The following is a 12,132-nucleotide window of genomic DNA, read 5'->3' as shown; positions in this document are numbered from 1 at the left end:
AATTTTTCTATACACAGTCAACATTTTTCCAAATGCTTGATTTACATTTTTCAAATACTTGTTCAATATTTTCGTTTATTTGAGTTTTTTTTGTAATTTATATTTATAATATTGTAAAGTATAAACAAAAGTACGAAAATAAAGCGAAAAACGAAAATAGAAAACGAAAAAAGAGGCTGTGGCCTGCGGCGCGGAGGGCCGGCCCTTAAGCGAGTCGGAAGAGGCGAAATATAGGGGCGCCCGACAACCACAAGGTTTTACTCGATCCCTCAATCTGGCGACGCGCCGCCGCCCACCCCACGGCCACCTCCGCCGCCATTCTGCTCGGGCTCAGGCCAGCCGCCGCCTGTAAATCTGCTACATCTTCTTCAATCTTAACCGGCCCTCTGTGATTGAAAGCCATGCCATTTCCTTGGTTCCTCACCATGTATGTATAGCTAGGTACGTCCAATCCATGTATTGATGTATAGCGAGTTACTCGAACTGAGGAGATCAATCGCCTCCACTCTCGAAAAACAGTTCCTTCCCCCCTCGCTCACGTGCGTAACGACGACCGATTTGATGGCTTCGAAGTCGACGCTGCGCCGGTTCGTGAACCTGATCGTGGACGACCACATCCCCGGAGCCAGATCGCTGCGCCGCATCGACCTTAGGCGCCACAAGCTGTTCAACACGACGGTGGCCGTGCTGCCCCTGGACGGAGACGCCGCGCCCGCCGCTGCCGACGACCGCAAGAGTAAGAAAATGGGGACGATCAAGCTTCCCGCCGCAGACTTCAACTTCCGAGGCTCGGGTTCGAGCCTCTACTGGTGCATCCAATGCTTCCCGCTCGCCGGCCGCAAGGTGCTCTGCGTCGACCAGTGCGGCCGCACCTCGCTCTTCGACGCCGACGCGAAGCAGATGGACGACATCCCCTACCTTGACACGCCCAAGCGCATGCCCGTCTCCATCTTCGTCCCCGGCGCCGACGACCGTGACGAGAGCATCTACATCATGGAGGGTCGTCCCGGACTCCCGGTAGAGAAGAGACAGGAGCTGACGGTGAACGGCTGAGCGATCAGTACGAGGTCTTTGTGTACCGCAGACCAACCTTGACCTCCTCCACCAAGTCCTGGCAGCGCCAGCTCCTCCCGCCGCCGCCGTTCGTCCGTGACCCCAAGGTGCTCGACCACGTGATCACCTCGCACGTGGTGCTCCGCGGCGGCTCCAGCATCTGCATATCGGCCGGGGGTATAAACCTCCTTAGCCAAAAAACAGCCGAACGTTCGGGCACCTACTGCTTGGACACGACCAAACACACCTGGACCCAAGTCAGCGACTGGACACTGCCGTTTGTAGGCAAGGTCCAGTATGTGCCGGAGCTCAAGCTTTGGTTTGGCATCTGCGCCGACGACTGGCAAATTGGTGCTGCTGACCTTTCCAGCATGGACACGGCCAAGGACACGGACTCCCGTCAGCCAGAACTAGTAGGTGCTTGAAAGGAGCTGGAGCCACTTCCAGAGTGGACGGAGATACAGTGTCCTCAGTTTGTCAGCCTGGGCTCCGGGAGGTTCTGCGTCGCGAGGTTCTTCCACCACTCTTGGATACATCCCTGGGCTTCTTCTATAATCAATATGATCCAAATGTGGATGAATATTTCACCGTCTTGACTGGTATGGATCTGGTGCCAAGCTTCGTCCATGGCGTCGATACTGTTAAGACCGCCAGTGCCGCATGCAGCAATGGCGGCAATAGGAAACCGCAACTTCAAATGATCAAGCACAATTCAAGATGCCACATGTCTTAGAGCATCTCCAGCGGTTGGCCCTATAGGGGGCGCCTAAAATCGCCACCTGAGGGTGAGCCGGCGTAAAAATTGGGCCTCGGGGCGAGTTGGTCCCCAACCGCCGGTCCCAGGGCCGCCCCCAGGCGCTTTTAAAAATAAAATACTTGTGTTATCTTCTTTCTATTGACCTTCCTAGATTAAACATGTTGAACGAGTGATGGCTTCGTCCGCAATGCTCATACATCCTGCCCAGCAACAACAGCACTGGAAGGCCGTCACGGCCAAGCCCGTAATGAAATCGAGGGAAACTACGGTGACGAGCGCGAGTTCTTTCAGACTTTGGCTCGCAACCTACAGGTTCCAGCCATCCTCGCAGACAGATTGCAGGCTACGGCAGGACAGTTGGGCATAGTGATAATCGCAAACCCTGCTGCGTAACACCGTCAAGCTCTAGGAAAACATAAGCGAGTCGCGGCCCCACCTCCTGACACACTATCCTACTACATTCAGTAAAAATTAACCACACAAAATCGTATCCAATCAATGCAAACAGAAGTGTTGGAAGATCTGGTTCTCAGATAAGGAGTTAATCTATGTGGAGGAAACAATTCCATTTTTGTGGTTGTCAATTGTGAGGATAGTACAAAAACTAGAACCCAGTGAATTTGTATATTCGGGGCAAGAAACGCGTGATCCTCATGTTTTGGAGGACAAGAGTAAACTGTTCACTGCTAATGAATCCATGATTATATTGTACCACAGTTGAGATCTGCTTATGGAATAGAAATTTAATGTGTCGATGAGGTGCTAAACAAACAGTAGGCCAACACATTGCAGATGACTCATGTTTAAACAAGCAAAAGAGAAAGGGGGACACGACATGTAAGGGGTGTAGACACCTCTTTATTCACATGATAGATGTAGTACAAAGTTAAGTACCCAGACATATCCTTTAAGAACGTCCATGCCACATGAGAAACGCGATGCCACTCGCTATGCGGGCCAAAGCTTGATTTTCTGAGTTCTCTTCCTGCATGGGATTCTTCTCGGCTCCCTCAAACAAGGCAATATCACAATCTAAGGGCGTATATGAGGCCTGATATAAATTTTCGTATATCAGTTCAGCATCTCGTCCTTTGTGCAAGTCATCAACGGCGGCCACTATCAAATCAACCATATGCTTATAATAACCGATGCAAGCGTTGAGCTCCAACACTAAGTCGCCCATCATATGCAACGTGGACGTCACGTTGTGAACGGTTAGGTTGGCAGCGGCGACGGCCAGCCCACGCGTATCTATGGCGGAGGCACCTGTTGGTTCGGCCGAGAGCACGCCAACACAATAGTGGTAGGATATCTCAGGAATCTTTGAGCATGTTGTGTTGATGACAGACGAGGTGCTGGCTATGAGGCCCGGGAGCATGGCTAGGGTGAGGAAGAAGAGCACGGTAAGAGTCTGCATTTGTTAATTTGTTTGCAAGTACATCATACAAAGCTTTTTGCGAGGATTGATCACTGCACTCCGCAAGTCTAATTTAAGCACCGAACCGAGCAAGGAAAGAGAATCATACATTAAATGTAAAGATATCCAAATAAATCAGGGCCATCACTGCATGTTGATTAACCAAAGATACGATCTGTGTTTATAAGGGCAATATTTTTTCTTTAAAGTTATGTTCACAAATGCGTGTGGTTTAAAGAGCCAGCCCGGGAGTATTTATTTCGATATCTTTACATTTAATGCATGATTCTCTTTCCTTTTTAGCCTATTAAACAAAAGGCTTATCGTATCTTTGGTTTATTAATGACCAGTAAAAAAGTCGCATCTTTCTTCTGTGAGGATCAATAATCAAGTTTGATAGTAAAACACGTGACACAACAAAGTAATATATACTTAGCCACAGGATTTAAGATGTATATTGTCATAAGCCTTTTGTTTATGTAGAAGGAAGTAGTGAAACAATAAGCCCAAGTTCTGATTACATCGTTACAAGAGGAGAGATATGGCAGAACATAGTTGCAATATAAAAAATAGAGGGACATGAGCTGAAAGCTGAATTATTTTGCTGGCAGATCAAGATCGGGAAGAAATGTTCTTAAAGAAACGAATGAAAATGCACTTATTACTGAATGGATGAAACGATTCTTTTTATGGAACATGATCTGGACAAGGCTCAAAACCTGAAACTCTTGCTTTCAGCGTTTGAGCAAATGCTGGGTCTCAAAATATACTTCCATAAAAGTGAATCGTTCTGCTTTGGAGAAGTCATTGAGGCGGTGGCCGATTATGGTGACCTATTTGGTTGCGTACATGTCCAATTCCCGATTAAATATCTGAGAATACCGATTCATTGTCGGCGCCTCACCATTGCAGAGTGGAAGCATGTAGAGGAGCGTCTAGAGAAACGGTTAAGCAGTTGGAAAGGCAAACTGCTCTCAGTTGGGGGACGGTTGCTTTTGATTAACTATGTCCTCACAAATATGATTCTCTATATAATATGACATCCCTACCAACCTAATTCATGCATCGTCTATGAGAAACATGAAGAATGGCAAACACAACACAACAAGATATGTGTAGTTAAGAGATGAGATGATTACAAGGTCTTCTTGATCATGAGAGGCTTGAGAGGCCCGACGGGCGCTTGGAGTGGCCACATGGCTTCTAGGTGGTAAATGTGTGGCTGGAACATTATGGCTAGATGGTATATGCTTCTGGATGAACAAGCCTCTATCTTCCTGGACTGTATCATGATGACCCTCATGTTCCTCTTCCTCATCGTCATCATCCGGTAAAAAACATGAGAACTATGGAGGGACACAAAAAGAAAACGAATTAGTGTACCTATGATTCACGTATCTTAACAAAAGTTGGTAACTAAGCACTCTACCACGGTTCGAGAGACATAATTAGGAGGCGAAGGCGTGGGTGTTTTGTTGGGGAACGTAGTAATTTCAAAAATTTTCCTACGCACACGCAAGATCATGGTGATGCATAGCAACGAGGGGAGAGTGTGATTTACGTACCCTAGGTAGATCGACAACGGAAGCGTTTGGTTGATGTAGTCGTACGTCTCCACGGCCCGACCGATCAAGCACCGAAACTACGGCACCTCCGAGTTCTAGCACACGTTCAGCTCGATGACGATCCCCGGACTCCGATCCAGCAAAGTGTCGGGGAAGAGTTCCGTCAGCACGACGGCGTGGTGATGATCTTGATGTACTAGTGTCGCAGGGCTTCGCCTAAGCACCACTACAATATTATCGAGGACTATGGTGGCTGGGGGCGCCGCACACGGCTAAGAATAAGATCACGTGGATCAACTTGTGTCTCTCTGGGGTGCCCCTGCCTCCGTATATAAAGGACCAAGAGGGGGAGGCCGGCCGGCCACATTGGGCGCGCCAGGAGGAGTCCTACTCCCTCCGGGAGTAGGACTTCTCCCCCAATCCTAGTTGGAATAGGACTCGCGAGGTGGGAAAAGAGAGAGAGAGAAGGAGGGGCGCCGACCCCCTCTCTCCTTGTCCTATTCGGACTAGGGGGGAGGGGCGCGTGGCCCAGCCCTGGCCGCCTCTCCTCTTCTTCCACTAAGGCCCATTAAGGCCCATGTAGCTCCCGGGGGATTCCGATAACCTCCCGGTACTCCGATAAAATCCTGATTTCACCCGGAACACTTCCGATATCCAAACATAGGCTTCCAATATATCAATCTTTATGTCTCGACCATTTCGAGACTCCCCGTCATGTCCGTGATCACATCCGGGACTCCGAACAAACTTCGGTACATCAAAATGCATAAACTCATAATAACTGTCATCGTAACCTTAAGCGTGCGGACCCTACGGGTTCGAGAACAATGTAGACATGACCGAGACATGTCTCCGGTCAATAACCAATAGCGGGACCTGGATGCCCATATTGGCTCCTACATATTCTACGAAGATCTTTATCGGTCAGACCGCATAATAACATACGTTGTTCCCTTTGTCATCGGTATGTTACTTGCCCGAGATTCAATCGTCGGTATTCCAATACCTAGTTCAATCTCGTTACCGGCAAGTCTCTTTACTCGTTCTATAATACATCATCCCGCAACTAACTCATTAGTTGCAATGCTTGCAAGGCTTAAGTGATGTGCATTACCGAGAGGGCCCAGAGTTACCTCTCCGACAATCGGAGTGACAAATCCTAATCTCGAAATACGCCAACCCAACATGTACCTTTGGAGACACCTGTAGAGCTCCTTTATAATCACCCAGTTACATTGTGACGTTTGGTAGCACACAAAGTGTTCCTCTGGCAAACGGGAGTTGCATAATCTCATAGTTATAGGAACATGTATAAGTCATGAAGAAAGCAATAGCAACATACTAAACGATCGGGTGCTAAGCTAATGGAATGGGTCATGTCAATCAGATCATTCACTTAATGATGTGATCTCGTTAATCAAATAACAACTCATTGTTCATGGTTAGGAAACATAACCATCTTTGATTAACGAGCTAGTCAAGTAGAGGCATACTAGTGACGCTTTGTTTGTCTATGTATTCACACATGTATTATGTTTCCGGTTAATACAATTCTAGCATGAATAATAAACATTTATCATGATATAAGGAAATAAATAATAACTTTATTATTGCCTCTAGGGCATATTTCCTTCAGTCTCCCACTTGCACTAGAGTCAATAATCTAGATTACACAGTAATGTTTCTAACACCCATGGAGCCTTGGTGCTGATCATGTTTTGCTCGTGGAAGAGGCTTAGTCAATGGGTCTGCAACATTCAGATCCGTATGTATCTTGCAAATCTCTATGTCTCCCACCTGGACTAGATCCCGGATGGAATTGAAGCGTCTCTTGATGTGCTTGGTTCTCTTGTGAAATCTGGATTCCTTTGCCAAGTCAATTGCACCATTATTTTCACAAAAGATTTTCATTGGACCCGATGCACTAGGTATGACACCTAGATCGGACATGAACTCCTTCATTTGCTGCTTCCGAAGCAGCTATGTACTCCGCTTCACATGTAGATCCCGCCACGACGCTTTGTTTAGAACTGCACCAACTGACAGCTCCACCGTTTAATGTAAACACGTATCCGGTTTGCGATTTAGAATCGTCCGGATCAGTGTCAAAGCTTGCATCAACGTAACCGTTTACAATGAGCTCTTTGTCACCTCCATATACAAGAAACATATCCTTAGTCCTTTTCAGGTACTTCAGGATGTTCTTGACCGCTGTCCAGTGATCCACTCCTGGATTACTTTGGTACCTCCCTGCTGGGATATAGCAAGGCACACATCAGGTCTGGTACATAGCATTGCATACATGATAGAGCCTATGGCTGAAGCATAGGGAACATCTTTCATATTCTCTCTATCTTCTGCAGTGGTCGGGCATTGAGTCTTACTCAACTTCACACCTTGTAACACAGGCAAGAACCCTTTATTTGCTTGATCCATTTTGAACTTCTTCAAAACTTTGTCGAGGTATGTGCTTTGTGAAAGTCCAATTAAGCGTCTTGATCTATCTCTATAGATCTTAATGCCTAATATGTAAGCAGCTTCACCGAGGTCTTTCATTGAAAAACTCTTATTCAAGTATCCCTTTATGCTATCCAGAAATTCTATATCATTTCCAATTAGTAATATGTCATCTACATATAATATCAGAAATGCTATAGAGCTCCCACTCACTTTCTTGTAAATACAGGCTTCTCCAAAAGTCTGTATAAAACCAAATGCTTTGATCACACTATCAAAACATTTATTCCAACTCTGAGAGGCTTGCACCAGTCCATAAATGGATCGCTGGAGCTTGCACACTTTGTTAGCTCCATTTGGATCGACAAAACCTTCTGGTTGCATCATATACAACTCTTCTTCCAGAAATCCATTCAGGAATGCAGTTTTGACATCCATTTGCCAAATTTCATAATCATAAAATGCGGCAATTGCTAACATGATTCGGACAGACTTAAGCATCGCTACGGGTGAGAAGGTCTCATCGTAGTCAATCCCTTGAACTTGCCGAAAACCTTTTGCGACAAGTCGAGCTTTGTAGACAGTAATATTCGTCAGCGTCAGTCTTCTTCTTGAAGATCCATTTATTCTCAATTGCTTGCCGATCATCGGGCAAGTCAACCAAAGTCCATACTTTGTTCTCATACATGGATCCCATCTCAGATTTCATGGCTTCAAGCCACTTTGCGGAATCTGGGCTCACCATCGCTTCTTCATAGTTTGTAGGTTCATCATGATCTAGTAGCATGACTTGCAGAACAGGATTACCGTACCACTCTGGCGCGGATCTTACTCTGGTTGATCTACGAGGTTCAGTAGTATCTTGTTCTAAAGTTTCATGATCATCATCATTAGCTTCCTCACTCACTGGTGTAGGTGTCACAGAAACAGTTTTTTATGATGCACTACTTTCCAATAAGGGAGCAGGTACAGTTACCTCATCAAGTTCTACTTTCCTCCCACTCACTTCTTTCGAGAGAAACTCCTTCTCTAGAAAGTTTCCGAACTTAGCAACAAAAGTCTTGCCTTCGGATCTGTGATAGAAGGTGTATCCAATAGTCTCCTTTGGATATCCTATGAAGACACACTTCTCCGATTTGGGTTCGAGCTTATCAGGTTGAAGTTTTTCACATAAGCATCGCAGCCCCAAACTTTCAGAAACGACAACTTTGGTTTCTTGCCAAACCACAGTTCATAAGGCGTCGTCTCAACGGATTTTGATGGTGCCCTATTTAACGTGAATGCGGCCGTCTCTAGAGCGTATCCCCAAAACAATAGCGGTAAATCAGTAAGAGTCATCATAGATCGCACCATATCTAGTAAAGTACGATTACGACATTCGGACACACCATTGCGTGTGGTGTTCCGGGTGGCGTGAGTTGCGAAACTATTCCACAATTTTTCAAATGTACACCAAACTCGTAACTCATATATTCTCCTCCACGATCAGAACGTAGAAACTTTATTTTCTTGTTACGATGATTTTCAACTTCACTCTGAAATTCTTTGAACTTTTCAAACATTTCAGACTTATGTTTCATTAAGTAGATATACCCATATCTGCTTAAGTCATCTGTGAAGGTGAGAAAATAACAATATCCGCCACGAGCCTCAATATTCATCAGACCACATACATCTGTATGTATGATTTCCATCAAATCTGTTGCTCTCTCCATAGTACCGGAGAACGGTGTTTTGGTCATCTTGCCCATGAGGCACGGTTCGCAAGTACCAAGTGATTCATAATCAAGTGGTTCCAAAAGTCTATCAGTATGGAGTTTCTTCATGCGTTTTACACCGATATGACCTAAACGGCAGTGCCACAAATATGTTGCACTATCATTATCAACTCTGCATCTTTTGGCTTCAACATTATGAATATGTGTGTTACTACTATCGAGATTCAACAAGAATAGACCACTCTTCAAGGGTGCATGACCATAAAAGATATTACTCATATAAATAGAACAACCATTATTCTCAGATTTAAATGAATAACCGTCTGCATCAAACAAGATCCAGATATAATGTTCATGCTTAACGCTGGCACCAAATAACAATTATTTAGGTCTAATATTAATCCCGAAGGTAGATGTAGAGGTAGCGTGTCGACTGCGATCACATTGACTTTGGAACCGTTTCCCACGCGCATCGTCACCTCGTCCTTAGCCAATCTTCGCTTAATCCGTAGTCCCTGTTTCGAGTTGCAAATATTAGCAACAGAACCAGAATCAAATACCCAGGTGCTACTGCGAGCATTAGTAAGGTACACATCAATAACATGTATATCACATATACCTTTGTTCACCTTGCCATCCTTCTTATCCGCCAAATACTTGGGGCAGTTCCGCTTCCAGTGACCAGTCTGCTTGCAGTAGAAACACTTAGTTTCAGGCTTAGGTCCAGACTTGGGTTTCTTCTCTTGAGCAACAACTTGTTTGCTGCTCTTCTTGAAGTTCCCCTTCTTCTTCCCTTTGCCCTTTTTCTTGAAACTAGTGGTCTTGTTTACCATCAACACTTGATGCTCCTTCTTGATTTCTACCTCCGCAGCTTTCAGCATTGCGAAGAGCTCGGGAATAGTCTTATTCATCCCTTGCATATTATAGTTCATCACGAAGCTCTTGTAGCTTGGTGGCAATGATTGGAGAATTCTGAGATTAACTCCCAATTGAATCAAGTGATTATTATACCCAGACATTTTGAGTATATGCTCACTGACAGAACTGTTCTCCTCCATCTTGCAGCTATAGAACTTATTGGAGACTTCATATCTCTCAATCCGGGCATTTGCTTGAAATTTTAACTTCAACTCCTGGAACATCTCATATGCTCCATGACGTTCAAAATGTCGTTGAAGTCCCGATTCTAAGCCGTAAAGCATGACACACTGAACTATTGAGTAGTCATCAGCTTTGCTCTGCCAAACATTCATAACATCCGGCATTGCTCCAGCAGCAGGCTTGGCACCCGGCGGTGCTTCCAGGACGTAATTCTTCTGTGCAGCAATGAGGATAATCCTCAAGTTATGGACCCGGTCCGTGTAATTGCTACCATCATCTTTCAACTTTGCTTTCTCAAGGAACGCATTAAAATTCAACGGAACAACAGCACGAGCCATCTATCTACAATCAAGCATAAACAAGCAAGATACTTATCAGGTACTAAGTTTCATGATAAATTTAAGTTCAGTTAATTTACTTAAAGAACTCCCACTTAGATAGACATCCCTCTAATCCTCTAAGTGATTACGTGATCCAAATCAACTAAACCATGTCCGATCATCACGTGAGATGGAGTAGTTTCATTGGTGAACATCACTATGTTGATCATATCTACTATATGATTCACGCTCGACCTTTCGGTCTCCGTGTTCCGAGGCCATATCTGTATATGCTTGGCTCGTCAAGTATAACCTGAGTATTCCGCGTGTGCAACTATTTTGCACCCGTTGTATTTGAACGTAGAGCCTATCACACCCGATCATCATGTGGTGTCTCAGCACGAAGAACTTTCGCAACAGTGCATACTCAGGGAGAACACTTCTTGATAATTAGTGAGAGATCATCTTATAATGCTACCGTCAATCAAAGCAAGATGAGATGCATAAAAGATAAACATCACATGCAATCAATATAAGTGATATGATATGGCCATCATCATCTTGTGCTTGTGATCTCCATCTCCGAAGCACCGTCGTGATCACCATCGTCACCGGCGCGACACCTTGATCTCCATCGTAGCATCGTTGTCGTATCGCCAAGCTTGTGCTTCCACGACTATCACTACCGCTTAGTGATAAAGTAAAGCATTACATCGCGATTGCATTGCATACAATAAAACGACAACCATATGGCTCCTGCCAGTTGCCGATAACTCGGTTACAAAACATGATCATCTCATACAATAAAAATCAGCATCATGTCTTGACCATATCACATCACAACATGCCCTGCAAAAACATGTTAGACGTCCTCTACTTTGTTGTTGCAAGTTTTTACGTGGCTGCTACGAGCTTAAGAAAGAACTAATCTTACCTACGCATCAAAACCACAACGATAGTTTGTCAAGTTGGTGTTGTTTTAACCTTCGCAAGGACCGGGCGTAGCCACACTCGATTCAACTAAAGTTGGAGAAACTGTCACCCGCAAGCCACCTCTGTGCAAAGCACGTCGGGAGAACCGGTCTCGCGTAAGCGTACACGTAATGTCGGTCTGGGCCGCTTCATCCAACAATACCGCCGAACCAAAGTATGACATGCTGGTATGACTTATATCGCCCACAACTCACTTGTGTTCTACTCGTGCATATAACATCAACATATAAAACCTAGGCTCTAATACCACTTTTGGGGAACGTAGTAATTTCAAAAAATTTCCTACACACACGCAAGATCATGGTGATGCATAGCAACGAGGGGAGAGTGTGATTTACGTACCCTAGGTAGATCGACAACGGAAGCGTTTGGTTGATGTAGTCGTACGTCTCCATGGCCCGACCGATCAAGCACCGAAACTACGGCACCTCCGAGTTCTAGCACACATTCAGCTCGATGACGATCCCCGGACTCCGATCCAGCAAAGTGTCGGGGAAGAGTTCCGTCAGCATGACGGCGTGGTGACGATATTGATGTACTACTGTCGCAGGGCTTCGCCTAAGCACCACTACAATATTATCGAGGACTATGGTGGCTGTGGGCGCCGCACACGGCTAAGAATAAGATCACGTGGATCAACTTGTGTCTCTCTGGGGTGCCCCTGCCCCCGTATATAAAGGACCAAGAGGGGGAGGCCGGCCGACCACATTGGGCGCGCCAGGAGGAGTCCTACTCCCTCTGGGAGTAGGAC

General features: G+C 45.5%; 1 pseudogene; it reads left to right on the top strand.

The window, feature by feature from the left end:
- The first annotated feature begins 561 nt into the window (after positions 1–561).
- Positions 562–1,786, top strand: LOC123084082 (uncharacterized; annotated as a pseudogene).
- The last annotated feature ends 10,346 nt before the right edge of the window (positions 1,787–12,132 follow it).

Source organism: Triticum aestivum, chromosome 4A (genome assembly GCF_018294505.1).
Source record: "Triticum aestivum cultivar Chinese Spring chromosome 4A, IWGSC CS RefSeq v2.1, whole genome shotgun sequence".
Lineage (NCBI taxonomy): Eukaryota > Viridiplantae > Streptophyta > Magnoliopsida > Poales > Poaceae > Triticum > Triticum aestivum.
Note: the sequence above shows the minus strand (reverse complement) of the source record. Positions and strands in the feature narration are given on the sequence as shown.